This window comes from Rattus norvegicus, chromosome 9 (genome assembly GCF_021556685.1).
Source record: "Rattus norvegicus strain SHRSP/BbbUtx chromosome 9, alternate assembly SHRSP_T2T, whole genome shotgun sequence".
Lineage (NCBI taxonomy): Eukaryota > Metazoa > Chordata > Mammalia > Rodentia > Muridae > Rattus > Rattus norvegicus.
Genome location: NC_141542.1, coordinates 122,042,326 through 122,063,591, shown reverse-complemented (window position 1 = coordinate 122,063,591; position 21,266 = coordinate 122,042,326). Strand labels below are relative to the sequence as shown.

The window sequence follows — 21,266 nt, the reverse complement described above, 5'->3', positions numbered from 1 at the left end:
TGATGCAGAGACATCAAAGATCATATATGTCCCCACCCCCCACCCCCAGCATCCTGATTTTGCTGTCAGTGGTCTCACCTCCCAGAGTCCCTCTTCATTCTTAGAGACCCAGTGCAAGAAGAACAGCGCCAGAGGTAGAAAAGGAGGTCAGCAACCCCACGGGTAATGCCCGGGCTGAGCGGCAGAACGGCAGGCAGCACGTGGCAAATGGAAAGGGTCTGAGATGCTGCCCTCAATGATGCTGGCAGAGCAGGAGCAGGTATTCAAAGAGCAGAGGTTAAGGTTAGGCATGGTCAAAGGTAGAATTGTCTTGACCCCCAAGGCAGGAACACAGAGGGTGAGAATGGCTTTAAAGCTTAGGGCCAAAGGAAGAAGCACACAGGGCTTGCCTTGCATCAGGTTCTCTCTATTGACTTGTAGACAGAGATTATATATAAACCCTTGGAAATGAAAGGTGCAAGACAGGGTCAGCCTTCATGGGAAAACCAGATACCAGAGGAAAAAAATATAACCACAGCCTCTTTGGTGGGGGCGTTCAGTGCTTGGCATGGAACCTACAGCCTTCTGCGCGCCACTGAGCCACATCTTCAGTCCCAGAACAGCATAGCCAGTGTGAGCACTTGGTTTAAAATTAAAGATGTGAAGGGGAAGGACTGGAAGGAAGGGGGCATCTCTGAACAGCCCAAGCCAGACAGAGTCCTTTCCCCTAACTCAGTGCATTTAAAAAAAAATTAGTTCGATGTAAGTAAATCCAACTGAACTCGAAAGTCTGTGTCTAATGCGGTCAGTTTACTATTGGAATATTGAGACTGAGAAGCAAGAGATGGTTGGTTTAGGTGACATTACGCAGGAAGATGGAGAAGTCTAGTCACCAGCGACTCGGGCTGGGGAATGGAATGGGCACGGTGGTTGATAGTGGAAAACACAGATGAAGTAGTGAGATCCCAAACTTCTGGAGCAAGGAGACCTCTTCCAGGACAGGGAAGTCAGGAGAGTATCTCTGAGAGGAAAGACCGGCAGGGGTTTTTCCTTCATTGGATCCTCATGGCTATCCTAGCAGGCTTTATGCCACAGAAATATCCGTGCCTTACCACATCTTTCCCCTTTGATCTGGGCCAGTTTTAGAGTCTGGTTGACAGTTTCTACTGAGTTTGTCCCTAATTCTCTGCTCCATGCCGAGCCCCGGAAACAGTGAAACTGGTGTCAAGGATTCCCTATGCAAGTTTCCCGTCTGCGTCAGTCAGTTACTATTGCCCTGACGAGATGCCATGAGGAAAAGCCGCTTGGAGAGGAAATGGTTTACTCTGCTCACAGTTCCATATCACAGTTCATCATCAAAAGCAGTGAACACAGCAACCCAAGCAGGGCAGGAACCAGGAGGCAGGAGCTGATGCAGAGGCCACGGAGGGGTGCTGCTCACTGGCTTTCTCCTTATGACTTGCTCAGCCCGCTTTCTTGTGGAACCCAGGACCACCAGTGCAGGGATGGCAGGACCGACGGTGGGCTGGGTCCTCCCACATCAATCACAAATTAAGAAAATACCCTCAGGCTTGAATCCAGCACTGTCTTGTGAAGAAGGCATTTCCTTAATAACAAAGGTTCCCTCCTCTCAGGTGACTTTAGCTTCTGTCAAGTTGGCATAAAACTGGAGCACACCATCTTAATTAAGAAGCACAAAGGTCAACGTTATAGGGATTTTTATTTTCCCTGTTGGAAAATAACTGCTCACAGAAATGACCCCAGGTAATGTACTGGGTTTGTGGGTATGCAAGAGACTTGGGAACCTTAAAGTACCTTGTGCACAACATAACTCAGAGTCCTTCAACACCATTCATTTTAGAATAAAGGCATCCAGAATCTTCCAAAGAAGATCAGGCATGGTCAGCGCTGGTCCTAACGTCACAGTGCTGAAGCAGACAGGCAGAAGGGAGGAAATGACAAAACTGTTCTTGTGCTAGCTTCTGCTCTGACTCAAGTCTCCATCCTTCAGAGCAGCGGTTCTGAACCTGTGGGTCAAGGTCCCTTCAGGAGTTCATCGACCCCTTCACAGGGGTCATCTAAGACCTCTGGAAAACACAGGTCTTTACCTCATGAGTCATGCCAGTAGCAAGATTACAGCTATGAAGTAGCCAAGAAAAATAGTTTTCATGGAGGTCACCACAAGAAGAGGAACTGAATCAAAGGTTGATTGCCACTGCTCTAGAGGGTAGGGATGTGTGCTGAACACACTTTTCTTTCCGTGCCTGATTCTGCCCTCTGTTACCTGCTCAGGTAACCACAGTGACCCGCATGGGAAAACACCACTATGCAAAGGCATTGATCTTTCATTCATCTTCAGTGAATTCTCGAAAATTTCAAAACAGCAGTTAGACCCCTGGCAGGTTATGCTGGGGCACACAATCTTTGTTGGTCCCTACAGCTCTAGGAAACAGTGCCTCTCAGTGTTGATCTCAGGTTTGGTAGTAGCTGTACAAATGCCTGTCCTGTTTCCTCAAACTCCGATGGATGGCTGAACTGGGGAGATTTTCTCTGAAATGCTTCTTCGCTCCTCCTGGGATCTCTTGCTGGCATCCCAGAGCCTTCTAATAGTGTTATCTTTGTTCTTTGTGGGAACACCTCTGTCATTTTGGGAAGCTCTTTGTCTCAGCCCAGGGAAGGATTCTTCGTCCAGTGTGTCACTCGAACATATCGGCTTTCATTCTGCCAGTATAGGCCAGCAGAAACCACACAGAGCTGGACATGGCGCTGCGGCAGCCGCCACCCTTTTGTTGTTGTGAGTGGAGGCCTTTGTGGGACATAGATGGAAGTCACTTCCTCTGTGTTGTAAGTGGAAATAAAGGTGCTGTTAAATATTCAGCAGCACACCCGTGCGCACACACACACACATACACACACACACACACACACACACACACACACACACCCCTCCAAAAAAAAAAAAGGCAACTCGAAATTCATATTAATGCTAGAAAAGCCCACTTGCAGTGACCTAAATTCTGAATTAACTCCTTCAGTTTGGAATTACTACCTGAGTCATGCTGTCCCCGACTCCAATCCCTGTGAAGGCATAGATGCCACCAGTTCAAGGCTGCAGGACCGACCGGTGGGTGTGGACATCGGCAGTTTGGAGACGGAACTCCGTTTCAGCTTCTAAAAGTTTCCCTGTACTTTCCGAAGCATCAAACTGTAGGAGTTGTAACACTCCAATTACAGCGATTTTGCTTTTCGGCATTTAAAATGGAGCTTTTCGGAGAGAAAAAGTCCAAATAGGCGTCTTGCTTTACGTCCAGGCTTCTTTTGTATCCACTAGGGAGAATTATATCTAAGCATGCCGTCCTGAGTTCTAGATACTTGTCATTAACAAGAGATTCAAATTAAAATAAAAGAAAGAACCCTAAAGATTTTAGTATCCCTACTGTTTATTTATTTTTTTAAACCTTCTTAATATATGTTCCAAAAAAAAAAAAAAAAAGGTAGGGCTGGAGAGATGGCTCAGTGGTTAGGAGCACCAGCTGCTCTTCCAGAGGTCCTGAGTTCAAATCCCAGCAACCACATAATGGCTCACAACCATCTGTAAATGGGATCCAATGACCTCCTCTGGTGTGTCTGAAGACAGCTACAGTGTACTCATATAATAAATAAATAAATCTTTAAAAAATAAGGTCTCAGTTTATTTTAAGTTAATTTAACTGTCAATGCTCAATGCTGGGAGATGGGGGACCCTGGGTCTCCCATGTGCTAGGCATGCATTTTCTCACTGAGGTGCCCTGGCCACCCCAACTCCTAAACATGCATCTTCTCCTGGGCCCCCAAACTGCTAGGCATGCTGCTTCTCCTGGAGGTGCCCTCAGCCCCATCCAGTTAGAATGGGAGGCAGCTGGGCAACTTTTCTTTGACTTTCACCCATCAGACATTCATGCTCCCTACTCTTTAACAGAAAATAGCCCATAAGCAGGAATTTAGACACAGCCCTGAGGCGGACGGGCATAGAGGGGAGAAGATGACGTGGTGTCACTGAAAGCCTCCTGGCTTGAGAGGGGTCAGGCTGAGAGGATCAGACTCCCTGCCCAGCTTTGGTGGGTAACTAAAGATTTTGCCTGATAAAGAAAAAAAACTATTCATCATAGTTGGGGGGGCTTTGGCCCAAATCTGTGTATTTTCTGACACCATTTAGTTTTGCTAAGGAATGGTGTAACATTACTTTTTGGCCAAGATCCCCCACCGTAAAACAGTATCCTGATTAGTGTTAATTTGAAGGATCTGGGTAAAACCTGTAAGAAACACTTTGCAAAGAAATTGTTCTCATGGTAGAAGGAGCAAGCAGTCAACTGAGCTGGTCTGAGCAGACTCAAACTGCCCGGTAGCTGCTTCTTTACTCCTCTCCCTGGCCTCTGGCAGAAGAAGACATTTGTTCCTGATGGACAGGCAATAAAACATTTATCAGGATGACATCATGATTTATAAGAATTCTTTAAGGAAAGGAAAATAACCCACAATTGTAGCACACCAGCCCCTGAAAGAGAAGGGGGAGACATCGAGCACACATTGGTAGGGAAATTAATTTTCCTTTCCCATGTAAAACTGTTGCGGCATGTTAAAAATAATTTATGTAATTATAGGAAGGAAATTGGATTTGTTTCAGCCTTTATATATGAGTGTGTGGTCTTGAGACTGGATATACATCCTTGCAGCTGAGTGATGATTCGGAATGGTATAGTTGACATTTGGTTTCATTAAAGATTAATAGTAGCCCAGTCTCATGAGTGTTACCACATCACAAAAAGCAAGATTTAGTGGCCAGCCGGGGCTGTGGATTATGTATTAGGTGGCAAGGCTTCGAGCCCTATCTGCCACTCACTCACTGACACTTGCGCTCACCAATGCTTATGTTAATTTTTCCATCTATAATAGCAACGAGAACAACATCCCAAATGGCTCTGCTTAGATAAGTGTCAAGGATTAATAAGGCCATATTTACGAGAGGCTTCGGGGTTCTTAAAAGCACAGAGTAACAGAAGGTCTCCTGGAGATCTAATCGCTGGTCCTCTCTGCTTTCTCTGGGCCTCCCTGGAATGCTGACCCCTTAGGAAAGGCGATTGTTCTCTTTTGCTTCTCTGTTGGAGTCCTAAGACACTGAACCAAAACAACTTGGAGACAGACATGATTAATTCGGCTTCCTCATTACAAGAGACCAGGGCCAGAACTCAAGGCAGGAACCCAGAGGCAGAAACCGAAGCAGAGGCCAGGAGGAATGGTGCTTACTGGTTTATACTTTCTGGCTTTTGCTCACATTCAGCCAGTTTTCTTATGCAACCCAAGACAATCTTCCCAGAGGTAGCACCACTCACAGTGGACTCTGCCCTTCTACATCAATTAGCCATCAAGAAAATGCCCCTTGGACACGCCCATAGACCAATCCGATGGAGGTGGCTCCTCACCTGAGGAACCTTCTTTCCAGGAGTGCCCGGTTGACAGCCAGGGTTAGCATAATGGTCTAACTCCGTCACTCACTGTTTCTGAGACTTTGGACATGCTATTTAACTTGTCTGAAGCTGCCTGTCATGTGCAAGAACAGGCAATATATATAACTCCCAACTTCTGAGAGCTTTTTGTTTTGTTCCGTATAGAAAGAAGTATATAAAAAGCAATGTTCTCCGGTGTCGATCCTGGCATGTGTAGGTCATACTTCTCTCTAGGTCATGCTTTCTAGTACCTTCCCCATATGTCCAGTCTTGGGTAGTATGCTTAAAGTGTGCAACTATGGAAAACGACCTTTATCCTGCTAAATGAGGGCGATTGGAGTCACTTCCCTTTCATAGCACGGACTTCAAGTTCACAGTAGAGAGAAATGTTGACCTCCATGGTTCCCGTGGATTAACCTTGATTCTTGTTTAAAAGGTGGCAGCTCAGACATTGCTATTTTCTCCCTGGAGTCTAGGGTAACAAGAGTTGATTGATGTTGAGACATCTTATCCCACAGAAACCCCGATCACAAATTTAAATATCTACAAGTCGCTTATAATTAACTGTTGGCAGTAATCCCAACTAGCTATTTTTCTTAAACTCACTATGGCAAACAACATCAGAAGGTTCTGAAACAATTCATCTGCTCCTGAGTAAACGTAGCCTCCTGCCCATTCCTTTGTGCATGCATATAGCAGAGGTTAAGGGGCATCCCCATTTCTTTGTTTAAATGAGCATTTATTTCGTTTGAATCACATCAGGATTCATTCAGTTGAACGGTTTAGGATTCTTTAGGCCAGGCTTTTGTTTTCAATATTGTTGCAAGTTGTGCTTCTACAGGCATGGGAAGAAAAACAACTGTCTAGTCCTTGTGAATATCCAAAAGCACAGGGGTGGGGAAAACCTACCTTTTTCAGTTGTCCATGATTTTCCCCCATGAGATTCTCTACTGAGGTGAAAATACTTTGCAAAAGATTGATGGTCATACATAATGGTGCATGCCTGTAATTTCAACAAAATAGTATTGCAAAAGAAAACAAAAGCAGAATCATATCTCCCAAAAAGCAAAATCACATCTAATCCCACAAGGACTTTTACAGCATTTCAAAGTGTGGTGTGTTCCCAGTGTAGGGTTGTGGCGTCGCTGCTTAATCAACAAAAGACTTCTTGGTCTCAAATACATTACTGGCTGAGTTAAGACATATTTATGTCGACTTGTGGGTTATTGTTTCAGAATTTCTCTTCTGCTTTTTCTTGGCAGTTGTGTTTGTTGGGAGTGTTTGGAGGATGCAGAAGTGACAATCAGCCAGGCAATAACACATATCACATATTGTCCTGTGCCTTGGAGAGGGACACATAATCTAAACGTGTTCACAGGAACACCTTTGGAAGAATTTATGTGTAGGTCTATTATGTTTACATTTCAAGCGCTTAGAACATTCAAGAACTCCCCAGCACGGGTCTGTTGGCATCTGCAGAGCCCTTTGTTATTGCAAAGGTGGGATCTGGTTTTATCCGGGAACGCTCACATAAGGCCGTCCTCTGCTGCACGTACAGCCGGATGGACAGCCATCTTCCCCCAGCACCAGGCCTAGTGACTCCCAGCACTGTAGGAGCTAGCTGGTGAGGACGAAGCCTCCAGCTTGCTCCAGCTCGATCTCTCCACATCCTATGACTCAGGTTGTGGTGTCTTCAGCAAGAGGATCCCATCATTCAGTTCTGCAGGGCAACCAAGAGCGTTGGCAATAATTCATAACATTCAAGGGTCTGCGAGGCCCGACTGGCCAATGACTACAAGAGCAGTAGAAAGTTCTTAAAATATGAAATGAAAAAAATTCAACACTGGGCAATTTCTGAGAAGCTCATTATTTTTAATCAGAGAAAGGGCTTTTTAATTATAGAAGCCAACTATAATTGGACATCTTAAAGATGACTGGGAATAATGTACCATGTGGATAATTAATGAGATATATTATCAGAATACACACACACATAGAATCCCTTTACAGAATACACGCACACATAGAATCCCTTTACACAAGCCATTTCCTGGCTTCTGAGTTTATCCTGTCTTTAATAAAGCTCCATCTTATAATCTCCGGTTTCAGTGTAGACGTGCCAAGGCAGCGACTAGGGAGCTTCATCTGTACCTGTGGGTCTCCTCTCACACTGAGGTCCCTATGGCAGACACAGAGGGACAAGACTCTTCTGACTCTGAGGCTCCCCGGTTTGGTTTGAGGATTGTTAAGGCAGAAGAAGTAATTTTTCCATACCTATGTGCAGATGAATTCCGCAGTTTGGTTTTCTCTGTTTATAATGTCTGCCTCTTTTAGTGATTTTTTTTAATTTGAATCTTATTAGTTGATCTTCCATTGGGCTGCTGGTAATTTACATAGCCAGACTACTGGCAACCTATCAGATTGTTGGCGTTCACCCATTACTGTCTCTGTGGCCAAATGGACTCTTTCGAGTTTGGACTGTCCTTTTTATTGCCTTACAGCTGCAAGTGTGTTTTTTGTTTGTTTGATTGGTTGTGTTTTTGTTTGTTTGGTTTGGTTTTTGGCAAAGAGGTCTATAGGTTGAGAATAGCATGGTAGTTTCATGGCTTGTCAGTAAAGCAACTGTCTGTGAAATTAGCTATCCAAACTGGTAGAGTGGCTTAATTATAACAAGGCATTGCTTTGCAGACCACAGCAGTAGGCAGGCATCCGGTCTGCACCAACCTTTTAGACTTTAAAGCCTCAAACCCACATCTTGCTAATTCATTCCCTTCTCTACGAGTCCACCTCCAAGTCTGCCTCCATATCCAGTCCGTGTCTCATTTCAAATGCTAGAAGGGGAGACCCTCTAGCATAGAGGTCTAATAGACGAAAAGCAATGGCCAGTGCTCTTTTGTACTGGGCAAACTTTTTTCGGAACATAATTGAAAGCACGTAATTTTTTTTATGATAAAAATTTGGGATCTTCTGAGAAATTTCATGGTTTCAGTAAGTTTCTTAAAATAGCACACCAGGCTTCTTTGTTCTCTGGAGTCTGCTGCCAGTATGACTTTTGCTAAAATGTTTGAAAAGAGCTGACTTAAGTGACCTTAAGCTCTGAAGACAAGAAAAGCTGATTATCTCAGTCCTGAAAACATCGGAACTGCCTGTCACTCTTCCTGCCTTTCATTGAAACATAAAGGTCATCGCTGGAGGGAAGAGGAAGAAATGCTCCTTCTGGTCACCCTGGAAAAGCAGTCTGACCTGGCACCTTGAGAGGACCCTTTCTGGGTTTATCATGTCTCCTTTGTGTAGCATCTTGTAAAGGATGCATACCTTCACGGAAGGCATTCCCTAGCTGTCTGTATTTCATAGAGTATAGAATGTTTGCAAGAGTAAAACGCAGGGACCACATTATTTCAGTAGTTGGCATCAGATCAGGGAAAGAACACTATTTGCTCCCAAGAGTACCTGGGTTCGTGATAGAGAGACGGCTGTGTGGGTAAGAACACTGACTCCTCTTCCAAAGGACTCAGGTTCAGTTCCCAGCACCCACAGGGAGGCTCACAACTGTAACTGTGGTTCCAGAGGATCCAATGCTGCCTTCTGACCTCTGTGGTCCTCAGGCCCTTATGGTGCACAGACATACTTGAAGGCAAAATGCTAATGCACATGAAAATGATTATTTAAAAATATAACTTGGTAAACTGTTCGTCCTGAGGTATAAATCCCAAGGCCACAGCTTTTAAGCGACAAGAGAGCAAAAATGATCTGAGCCATCCCAGGTAAGGCAAGGATCTAATGATGGAAAGAAAGAGAGGGGTGTGGCTTTAGGGCCAACAGTAGTCTAGAGCTCTCTTCTCTGGGTCTGGTTGCAGGCCACATAAACACGTTATATGGTTATATAGTCAGAGTCATTCCCTGAGAAATTCCCTAATGCCTACAGCACAAATGCATGACTGCAGGGAGCGTGCAACAGAGCTAAGGCTGAGAGGCAGCTGTTTCCGTGGCTGACTCTGATGACCCAGCACACTTCCCCCGTCATAGAGAGAGTTCATCTGTGGAAGGAGGTAGGCAAGAGCTCAAAGCCAGGAGACAGAACAGTCACACATCCTCAAGCATTCACAAAGACATTGTGAGCACCTACATATCACTCATCCAGCAGAGTGCAGGGTCAGAGGTTGAGTTCCCCACTTCCCTGTATGCTGGATGGTGACCTGGAGTTCATTGAGTATTGTCTACACAGGGTCTCTAGCTCACCTCTGGATTCCAAGTTTAGGGAACATCAGCCGTCAAAGAATAGTCAGCCTTTCAGGGGAAAAGTAAAAAGAAAACACAGTATCAAATACCAGCTTCCTATCCATTTCCATAGGTGTATTCAGGACCACAAACCCTTTAAGGAAGACCAGAAATTCTAAAAGGAATTACAATCTAACTTCTGAGTTCAGACAATGACGTAACAGCACAGTTTCCCACTTGGTGTCCTTGTGGGGGGTCGATTCCAAGTTCCTACATAATTACCAAAATCTGAAGATACATAAAACTGTAACATAAAACGGTACAGTGTTCACACCGAACCTGTACACAGTCCCCATAACGCATCTAGATAACTATGGAGACATTTGGAGCACATGATACAAGGGACCCTGTGAAAACAGCCATGACATTATAGTGCCCAGGGAACGGGAGCTAGAGAATAGATTTTATAAGCTCTGTACAGATGCGTGGTGTCCCCAAGTATTTTCAATCTGATAATCTTTGAATAGGAGGACTGGCACTGACTATGTTAAATACAAGGGTAAGTATACGGGGGAGGGGGGATACGAAATCACATGTTAGGAATCAAAGCAAATACAGAGAGCAGCAATACTGTTATAAGAGATGTTGCCACAGCTGCAATAAAATGCTTGGTGTAGAGCTTAAGGAGGAAAGAGTTTATTCAGTTTATACTTCTGGCCGACAACCCAGCAAATAGGGAAACCACGAACTCCAAAGCAAAGCTGCTTACTGGCCACTCCGTGGCCGATGCCCAGCAGGCTTTCTGGTGCATCAGAAGGTAGCCTGCCAAGAGATGGTTCTCTTCACAGTGGACTGTGCCCTCCCAGTCAAAACCGCTCCTAACAGACCTGGGTGCAGCAGAGTCTTAATTAAGGTCCCATCTTTCCAGGTGACTCTGTGGTGTCAAGTTGGCTGTAAAGACTAACCAGTACGGTCCACCTCGTGTCACCCCAATACACAGATGTTACAAGTTCAGTACAGATGGATTATTTGCCAAATATGTTTGATCTGAGATTACCTAGGTCTGAGGACCTGAACTCAATGTAGGTGCGATACAAAGAAAAGAGTAAGGAATATTTAAAAATCACACATAATGCTAAGCATCGGTAAACAACTACAGGGAGCAGTGACATCCATTATATGGTATAGCATTGCTACAATGTTTGGTTGTTTGCATGCCTTTAAGTAGCAGTGTGCTTAAATTAAACGAAACATTGATTTCAAAACCTGGCTCATTTGCTCCTGTCTTAAACTATGGGGTGCTAACTTCTGGAGGCAAGTATCATACTCATAACTAAGCTATTTCATTTATCAGAGAAGTTTTTAAAATACAGGTACCAGATAACCAGGATTTTTGATACTTATTAACCAAATACAGTTATTCATTGGATTCAGTGTATAGTCTACTGTATTGTGTATACGAAATAGAGAACATTTTCCTGGGTTGTCAGTGTTTATTTCTTTGCCGTAAAACAAAATGTGCTTTTAACAAAGCATATAAAATACTGCTGAAGCTAATTAAATCTTGATGCATTCATTTAAAGATTAGTCCTTAAGAATTTGAGTGATATGAAATCCAATCTTTTTAATCATCTTGAATAAATAAGTTAGACGGAGAATTATTTTATGTTCTCAATTGCATTCAATCTCTACTGAGAAAGGAGCGCTTGATAATTAGTCCTCTTTTATTCTAATCTAGAATGAGAAATGTACCCATTAGGAGAATAGGAGTCTTTGAAGCTCTGGCATGGGAGAGTTATTAGGGTGTCACAGTCCTCTTGGAATTTATTTTGTATGGACGTGTGGATGGCAGTAAGATAATAACATTGTAAGTCATCTTGAGATTTCTACTTAATCAGACCAGATTTTTGCCTATTTCTGCAAACGCCATTTGCCAAATCTGTATGTATATTCGAGTACCCGGGAACCCGTCACACTTTAAGGAGGCTTCCTACACAGAACAGAATTTTTAGGTGAAAGATTCTGAAACAGAAAGGAGCTGAGCCTCTGAAAACTTCACTTCACGGGGAGAGCGTCGTTTTAAAATTCACATTGAAGATAAAATAGAGGAGGAAGAATGAACAGGTCTCCTACAGCTTTAGGAAACTATAATTGGTTAGACACGCGACGAGCCTCGTACATTTTCAGACGGCAAATAGAAAATTATAGCTTATCTCCTCGGCTTGGGCTGGGACTCCAGGCCCACCTCCCCTTCCCCAAGCTGGGGTTTCTATCTGCGTCGAGCTCGTTCAGGTCTTCCGCATGTTGCCACAATGCTCGTGCTTGCGTGCAACCATCCAGCTGTGCCTAGAAAACACCATTTGCAGGTACTCATCAGCTGCCTCTGGTTCTTGCGCTCTGCTGCCTTCTCTTCTGGAATGATCCCTGAGCCTTGAGATCAGGGGACTTGATAAAGATGCCCATGTAGGGTTGAACGTTTTGTAGTCCGACCAGTTATGGGTCTCTGGGTTAATGACCATCTACTGAAAAAAAAAAAAAAGAAAAGAAGTTTCTCTACTGAGGGCTAATAGCACTAATCTGTGGCTATAATAAGTCATTAGGGGTCAGTGTGGTACTGTGGATACTGTGTCCATTAACAGCATAATTGCAGTGTGTTCTTCAATAGAGTCTATGACCTTTCCTACCACAGGTTCCTAATCGAATCCCTCTCCAAAAAAGCATGTACTTGGTATGACTTTTCACTCTGTCCTTGGAAACCACCAGGTCATTTATGTGATCTTAAAGGATCGCCTACTGGTTATTTCTGTCCCGATTTTGATGTAAGTTGCAGGCCGCGATGTCTCGTTTGTTAGCAAATACTTCAGTTGGCACGTGGTGATCAGTCTCATACATCTTCAGCGGCTGGAAGATCAGTGTCAGAACCAACTGGAGATTAAGGCTGTAAAATTTCAGGAGGGAATTTGGTGCACCTGCAATCGATATTTTGCAGATAGCGCTAACAGGTTTTTTTTTTCTCTCTCTCTCTCTCTCTCCTCCCATGAAATATGCTGGCTAGCATGTGGAAAATCAATACCTGGGAATGAAAAACAGGTGTCGAGTTTGATAGGGACATCATGCATTTGATGTTTGGAGGCCAGAGGGTCCTGTCAACAAACAGCGGTAACTCTGTCAGGTGTAATATATGGGGGATTAATAAAAGGGCGAGAAACAAAGCAGTCTGGACAGCAAGCTCTTCCCAGGGAAAGGAAACCAAATCTCAGAGCAAAGAGGCTGTTTCCTCTTGCATCACAAGCGAGCGGCTTACAGGACGACCAAGTGCAGACAGAGCGAAGGTGTACGTTCCAACACTGCCCTGCCTTTGACAGGAAAAGCACAGAGACCACCGGTGAAGAGGTGGCCGTGCTGCTCTGTTTAAAGGGACTCTACCAAGGCTCTGGCAGGGGGATTAGGGTGTGCAGAGGGGTGCAGTCATCATGGGTCTCAAGCTGCCGGCATGTCCAAAGATGTGTGCAAAGCATCCGAGAGACCACAATCCCACCTGTGCTCTAAAGGGAAAAGTGGACTCTCAGTCGATTCTTGTCACCAGGGAACTGATTGAGAAAATAAAATAAATCACTGTATGGGAAGCCACGTACAAAACTACCAGCTACGTGACTAAGTGCGCCGTGGGTGCTTGGCCTTTTTATTCCTGCCTTTTCATAACTTCATATAAAACAAAGATACTTCCTCTTATGGTGGTGATAAAATTACGTACCTTTGACCAAACATAGTAAGGAGTGGTGAACAGGTGACGGGGATATCACACTTTAACGACATTGGTTCTCCCAAGCATAGTTGATGAATGCAAAATAACTCCCATTAAACTTTCAGTAAGAGCTAATCATCTTTGAACGCCATTCGAGGGCTATACTATTGTAAAACTTACTTAGAAATTGAAATGCAAGCACCCGGAAGAGAGCGTTGCTTCCTTGACTTGTATTTCAGCATGTCATGGGGCCACTTCATGGAAAAAGCAGTGCAGTGCATACAAATGGAACACGTAACACATGAGCCAGATGAATATTTAAAGTCTAGGCACACAAAAACGTATTCCTTAGTAAATGGCTTAGGAATGATAAAATCATCACACATAAAGAATAAGGATAGACTTTCAATGTCCTCTTGCCAACATAGACTTACATGCCAACGTAGATTGGAAAAGAGGCTAGAGAGAGGTCTCGGCCATTAAGGAAACTTGCTGCTCAATCATGAGGACGTGAGACATGAGGGCAGGGATTCTGTTTTCAGCACCTATGCAGATGGCTCACAACACAAGTAACTTCAGCTCCAAGAGACCCAGTGCTATCTTCTGGACTCCAGGGTTACCTTCACATACATGTGCATGCGAGCGCACTCACACACACACACACACACACACACACACACACACACTTATCTGTAACTGTTTATACAATGGAATTTTTTCTCTCACAACCCAAGGACCAGAAATCTGAAATCAAGACACTAGCAGAGCTGCACTCTCTTCAGAGACCATCGGAGAGAATTTTATCCTCTGTCTTTAAGTTTTATCTAAGGCTGTCTGTATTCCTTGGCTTGTACCGTCATTTTTCTCATCTGTATTTCAAATTGCCTCTGTAAGTTCTATAAAGGCACAGACTACAGGATTTAGCAGATACCCATATAATCTAAGATGATCTCCTTAGATTTTTAACTTAATTAATCTATGAAATCGGTGTTTCTTCTAAATCCCACCACTACTATCAGTCTGAGATACAGACATCTTTGGGGTCAACAAATCACACAGTTCACAGAGCCCACAAGCTAGACCCAAGGCATCCATAGTCATTCTATATGCAAAATACATTCACCCTGAGAGAGCATTCGCAAAAGTCTTGGCCTGCTCCTTACCGCTGCACTATTCCCAGTCACAAAGCATGGAGCTAGCCTGGTTGTTCACCCCAGAGCACGTGGCTTATATAACAGTGGGGGATTATTCAATGACAGAAAGGAAAGAAATACTACATTCCTTCCTTTTAGCATCAAGAATACAATGGAAGGACAGTATATTAAGTGGGGGAAAGCCAAGTATAGAAGCAGCCAGGACAACATTGTTTCAGTCACTCGTGGTTGCCAGAAACACTGATGTCACAGATACAGATGTTAGGATGAGACATAGCTAGAGGCTGGAGGTTGGTACAAAGATTATAATTTTCATCACAAGCTTGAGCCAATTTAGTATCTCCTTAAAAATTGGTGATACACACCTGTGTGTGTGTGTTTGTGTGTGTGTGTGTGTGTGTGAGAGAGAGAGTGTGTGTGTGTGAGGAAGAGAGGAGGGAGTAGGGAGGCCGAGAGAGAAAGAGAGAGGGAAGGAGAAAGGGAGGGAGAGAGGGAGAGAGAGAGAGACAGAAACAGATAGACAGAGGAGATTGATTCACAAATAGCTTTGACTGGGATGCTCATAGAAATTGATCTATCTTGAAAGGCTGTACCCCCCACAGCAACAACAGTGAGTGACAGGGAGGATCTGAGGGTTTTTAATGTAATGGGTGGCAAAATCAAGCTAAACAGGAACTAGTTCTTAGGGGATACAGCACAGTAAGATGTATAGGGTATATATAGGTATATAGTTTATTATATATATAGTATGTGTGTGCATTTGTAAATTTATAATATATATGTTATATGTGCATTTATAAATTTATTATATATATATTTTTTGAGCAAAGAGGGAGTCAGAGCTCTTGATGTGAAGAAATGACAAATGTTTAAGAACATAAAAATTCCAGGTACCTTGGTATAATCCTCACATACTTATAAATGTATCAAATTATCACAGTAGGCATTATGTCAGTAAGCATATGTATATCATATAAACATATAGCAGTTTAAAGAATTTTAAACTTATAAGCAGGAAATTTAGAGATATAAAGATATCAACAAATAATTAGATCTTCCTTAGTGAAATCCCCCCACCCCCAGGTAGAAGTATGTACCTTATTTTCTCTAAAATAGGAGCACCAGAAAAATAACACTGGAAACAAGAACACAAGAGTCACAGTCTAGGATAAACAATGAAATATCAAAAAGTGAAAACAAAAATAGTAATGATAAAGGAGTCGGACTCCTGAACTTCTCCCTGATAGAAATGCACGTGCGATTCATGCAGAGAAAGGCACTCACGAAGGGGCTAATTCTGTGCCAAGTGTTCTCCGCCATCCTTCCTTCCGTGTGGCTGTGGTCAAGCAGTAAGGAAAAGGAGTGTTCTCAACTTCTGACTTGCAGCAAACAGAAACTGGCTGCCTGGGGTCATAGAACCTTCTAGCGGCTTTTAAAGGAGACTTATGGGTTAGGTCTGTTGTACTAAGTTTCGCCATAATTTCTTTTTTGTTGTTGCTGTTTTAAACATTAAGCAGAGGGAAGCCAAGCTTTCGGCTGAAGACTTGGCCCTCATGTTGGGTTGTTTGTTTGTTGTTTTCCTTCAGGAGAGGAAGATAGGTTTGGAAGCAAAGTTACCAAGAAAAGGCAAATGGAGAATATTAGTTAAACTACTTGATTGTAAGTCCATCAAGTGTGGCTTCTGTGGACAGAGGCTGGAGCGCCGCCGTTCACCCGCACTTTGCACAGACTTGTCTGTCAGACATGCTGGTGATGGCAGCTAGGCTTCTTCTTTGACATCATGAGAATTTGGCTAACCCCTCCACTGCTACCTGGGCTCCAGAGCATGGGAGGATCGCCCTCACCCTCTGAGTAAACTTAGAATGAACTGTATGCTAGACAGAATCAGACATTGCCCTATCCTACCATCAGTAGAAAGACAATACTCTCTGCAACATTGTAACTCAGCGCTGTAGGAATGGCGCCCTTGCTGGCTAGGACTTGTGCTTAAAGAATGGCCTATGCTGGTTTTATGGAAATATTCTGTCATAAAACGAGTGAGACTTGGGGCCGGGGAGATGGTGCCGATGGTGCCGGGGTTAAGAGCACTTGTTGCTCTTGCAGAGAATCCGGATTTGTTCCCAGCACTCACACAGTAGCTCACAGCCACACCTAGTTTCAGCTCCAGGGGATCTCATGTCTCCTCCTGACTTCTTCAGGGGATCAGGCATGCCTGTGATACCCACAAACACATGCAGGCAAAACACACATTCATAAAATAAAAGAAAGTAAAGGATAAAAATTGCAGCCAAAAAAATGAATAATCATCTCCTCCTCCTCCTCCTTCCTCCTCCTCCTCCTTCCTCCTCCTCCTCCTTCCTCCTCCTCCTCCTCCCTCCTCCTCCTCCTCCTCCTCCTCCTCCTCCTCCTCCTCCTCCTCCTCCTCCTTCCTCCTCCTCCTCTTCTTAGTGGAGTACAAGCTCTGTAAAGTCCATGTGCTCGCTTCTTACTCTGGGAGTGTTGTCTGCTCTCCTGTTTGATACCTTCATTAGCTGGAATTATCACATCTTATCTCATCGACTTCATAGGAAATAAATTTCTTACATCCTTACTAATTTCCCCAGCTCTCAGAAATGAATTCATCAAGAAAAATATTTCATGCCTTAGATAATGGCTTCTTTAGATGTTTGAAAAGTTCCCTCTTTGCTTTTTAGTCAGGATTTTACTATTTAATTTCTGAGGCAGCAAATGTCATTTTTTTTTCTATTGCTGTTCCAACATCTGAAGTTTAAGAAGCCTTGATTCAGTTAAATGCAATTGTTGGAAAATACCCATTTCCTTTGAGGTTCTTATCTTGAGAAATTAATTAAGTGTATGTGTATGTGTAAGTGTATACATGTGAGTGTACATATGTGAGTGTATATGTGTAAGTGTATGTGTAAGTGCATGTGTGTATGTATGTACATGTGTGTAAACATATGTGTATGTGTGTATACATGTTAATATCAATATATGTAAAAGTATATTAGTAAAATGATGCGAGTATCTCACCCTTGGCATGGTCTCACTAATCTTTTAGGTTCTAAATCTCTGGTTTCTTTTCCTTTACACACACACCTCACACTTGCGACACTCGTAAGTGGAGTCTTGGTTGGCTATCCATCAGTGAGAAAAGGACACCTGCGAAAACAGCTAGGGAAGAAGAGAAGGGGAATCAGCTCAGGGTTTCATACATTTCTGTCTGTGTGTGCTTAGCTCTGGTCCTTTCACTGCCGATGACCCAGCCCTGAGGAGCAGTCCTGAGGGGCAGTCCTGAGGGGCAGTCCAGAGGGGCAGTCCTGAGGGGCAGTCCTGAGGGGCAGTCCTGAGGGGCAGTCCTGAGGGTCACTGCCTCTGAAGGTTCTGCCACCTCCCGACAGCGATTCACCCATAAGGACTAACCTTTGATGGGTCTTTGGAGGAAGGACATCCTGGATCAGACCTTCAGCGGGTTCCTTAAGTTAGCACTGAGACATTCTTTAGGGTCCAGGTTTTAATCGTAGTGTGTATCCTACAGCAAGGCAGAAGGAATGCACACACCCAACCCTAGAAGGGCATGGAGGTGAGCAGTGTTGCCATGTTCCAGTCCCTGCTCCAGAGCCTGTATCCTCTCTTTCCTCCTCTCCATGTGTTTCCTTAAGACCTTGAACTCGGTTCCTCTTTGGAAATCGTGTACGTAGGATGGCTGCTCTAAGCTCCAAGCTACTGTTTCTCATGCCGATATTCCACTGGGGTTCGTGCTTACTTGTCCGCTGGACTTTGGCAGTGTCCGTGTTCCAGCTGGGGAGTGGTTAGACTCACTTTTGAGGTAGAGCGCGTCACTGTGACTGGAGAGTGGAGTCAGTTGTCATCACACTAATCAGGTTTTCTTTGGACCCAGAGGGCAGTAAACAGCTGACAGGATGGGAGGAAGCAAACACCCACATGGCTTTAAAACTAGATCCCAGCTTCCTGGAATTTGGTCTTCAGTTAGTGTCTGGAGGTTTTAGCAGGCACCCACATTTTTAATCGTATTATGGATGGTAATAACATAACATTTCCAGCAGCCCCTTAGCATCTTGGTTTTTATTATTTGAGCCTTTGTCTCCCCCCTCTTCAGTCCTGGGAAAACTCAAAATGACCAGTGTTGTACACATAGCTAGAAGTGGTATATCTGATAAGGTCAGTTCTAGAAGCATCCGTGGGGAAGCATGTCCTTGTGACCTCTTGATCAAATCTCTGTATTTCTAAATAACTGGGGCCCTCTTCTAGTTTATTTTCTGACAACAATCGAAAAACCCTGGTGTATGTTACAATTTTGTACAGCTCAGAAATAATTGCCAGGTTCGTAACTCTCTGTGTGATTGACTTCTAATACCTTCATCATTAGAACCCACTAGATTTATGGTCTAGAAACCAGCCTTGAGTTTATAAGATGCAGTTGTCCATGGGGCAGATGACTTAAATGGCGAGTACTATGCACATGCAGAGGAAGCATAAGCAAGACGTAGGGTCTCAGTAGTTCTGAGGACTCTCACACGTCCCTGCGTTTCTCTCCTCAGCAATACGATAGCTTACAGTCTGTGCTCTGTGTAAGGTCAAGGAGCACCAAAGGCTTACTGTGGAAAGCATTCTGTATGCAGGAGGCCCTGGGGTCCACCACTACCACACAACAATGATTAATCAAACAGCAAAGGGAGGCTGGACTTTGTCACAGAGTGAAACAATGTTTCGAGTGTTTTTATCGCTCACTTGATAGAGACTCAATGTTAAAGATTCATTTCCCCATCTTAGCACTGGGATTTTAAGGAAAAAGAGCCCCAGATTCACTTGAGACCATATATTTCCTGGGGGGAACTAGAAAAGGAAGGTATAGTCAACTGTGAACTTGAAATTTTTTGTATCCTGTCACTGTTTAATCTCCTGTTTCTAGCTTTCCTATCTGTGCTCTATCTCATTGCCAGATCTTAGAAACATTTACTATAGAGCTGCTCGGTAAAAGAACAACTTGCGTTTACTCAGCTAAGACTCCATTTTAACCATCTGCAGAACGTCATTCACGTATCAGTTCCTGCACCCCAGAGTTAACACGCCACACCGGGTCTCGTTTTGTTCTCTTGATGATTACATGTACCTAGGTCCAACCGTTTAGAGGGAAAAAATAACTTCACCATTTAGCTATGTCGTAGTCACTGGCTACACCTCCTCAATGTGGATCGGGTGGGGCAGGGCAGCAGCCTTGACTCAGATCCATGCTTCAGATGACATCACTGATGATGATCTTGAATTAATGCTGCGTGTGTGTGTGTGTGTGCGCGCGCGCGTGCGCATGTATGTGTGCTTGTGTGTGAATTTTGGGGTGGTAGATTGTAGAGGTGACAAGGAAGTCCCCTTTCCCCTTCCTCGGACTGATGTATCGAATACCCCATTTATTTCTGTATAACATTATGAACAGCATCTGTGATCTCCTAGTAAGGACGGAGCTACTAAACCCCGTGAAGACCTGAGCCATGCTCTACCATATTACCAGATGATTTCCACGGCCATCTTACACACTTACACCATGGGTGTTTCTCAGCTGCGCACCGTGGGTGGGATTCAATTACACCTTCAGAGCCGTTTTACTCTTTCAACCGTTTGGCAGTAAGTGGACACACAACTTGGCACTTAGAGGGTTTGGGATTTAATTAGATGCACCGATAAAGGCCTGGCCCAAGTTAGTCTGCACTGAAACATACATCCATGACAGGGGAGGAGAAAAGGACCCAGAGTGTGTGTGTGTGTGTGTGTGTGTGTGTGTGTGTGTGTGTGTGTGTGTGTGTGTGAGTTACCTTACAGCGCAGTGGGATCTCCTGCCCCATGAGCCTCGGAAGCCAGTCCTGCACTATGACCTGTAGCGGTTAGCGCCAGAACTTCCGATAGAAAGTCAGCCGTGGGACTCCAGAGCCTGCCGGAGGATTCTCGGCTTGTTGCTGAAGAGGAACCGTGAGACTTCTCCTGACTTAGAGGTGCTCCTTGTCACCTGGGGTGCAACCCGGGCCAGCTGTCACCAGCAGGGGATGACGTGACGAGCGTCTCTATTGTTTTTAATCTTTCACTTATCAGCTAGACACACGTTTCTTGCAGGCAAAGGGAAGAAAATCACAAGGACCCAAGCTTGTCTCTCTTTGGAAGTCTCTAGAATTAGCTTGTCATGTAATGTAAAGCTAATGTGCAGTTGTAGAAGCTGCCGCAAGCTCCTTCCTCACCACTGCCTGATGGCTAAGTAGATTTGGAAATGAAGGGGGTTATTATAAAGTGATTACTGAATAGCTAGGTATGTCATTTGAAGCAAGCAGCTGAAGTCTCCCTGTTAGACAGGCAGTCTGTAGTCTTGTTTTGTATCATTCATATTTAAGACATGATTTTGATTGTGGAGGGGTAATCAAGCACTAGGGGTAATTTAAGAAAAAAATATACTGGGTGATATTTTCCTTTCATTCCTTATTAAAATACATTAGAATCTAAATGAGGCATTCTGTGAAGTAGGAAACTAGTCTTACATACCGGATATAAAATATGAACACCAGCTGCCTTTATTTCAGAGTATAAAACCCTGCCCTTGATTTAAAATTTATGTATTTTCTTTTAAAATTCAGGTAAGAAAGACCTATTGGAAAATAATATATCAAAAGCGACATAGCGCAAAGA

At 43.9% G+C, this 21,266-nt stretch overlaps 1 protein-coding gene across 11 annotated transcripts in view; it reads left to right on the top strand.

Moving 5' to 3' along the window:
- Window positions 1-21,266, top strand: part of Ptprm (protein tyrosine phosphatase, receptor type, M) — a 701,363-nt gene that overhangs the window by 358,939 nt on the left and 321,158 nt on the right.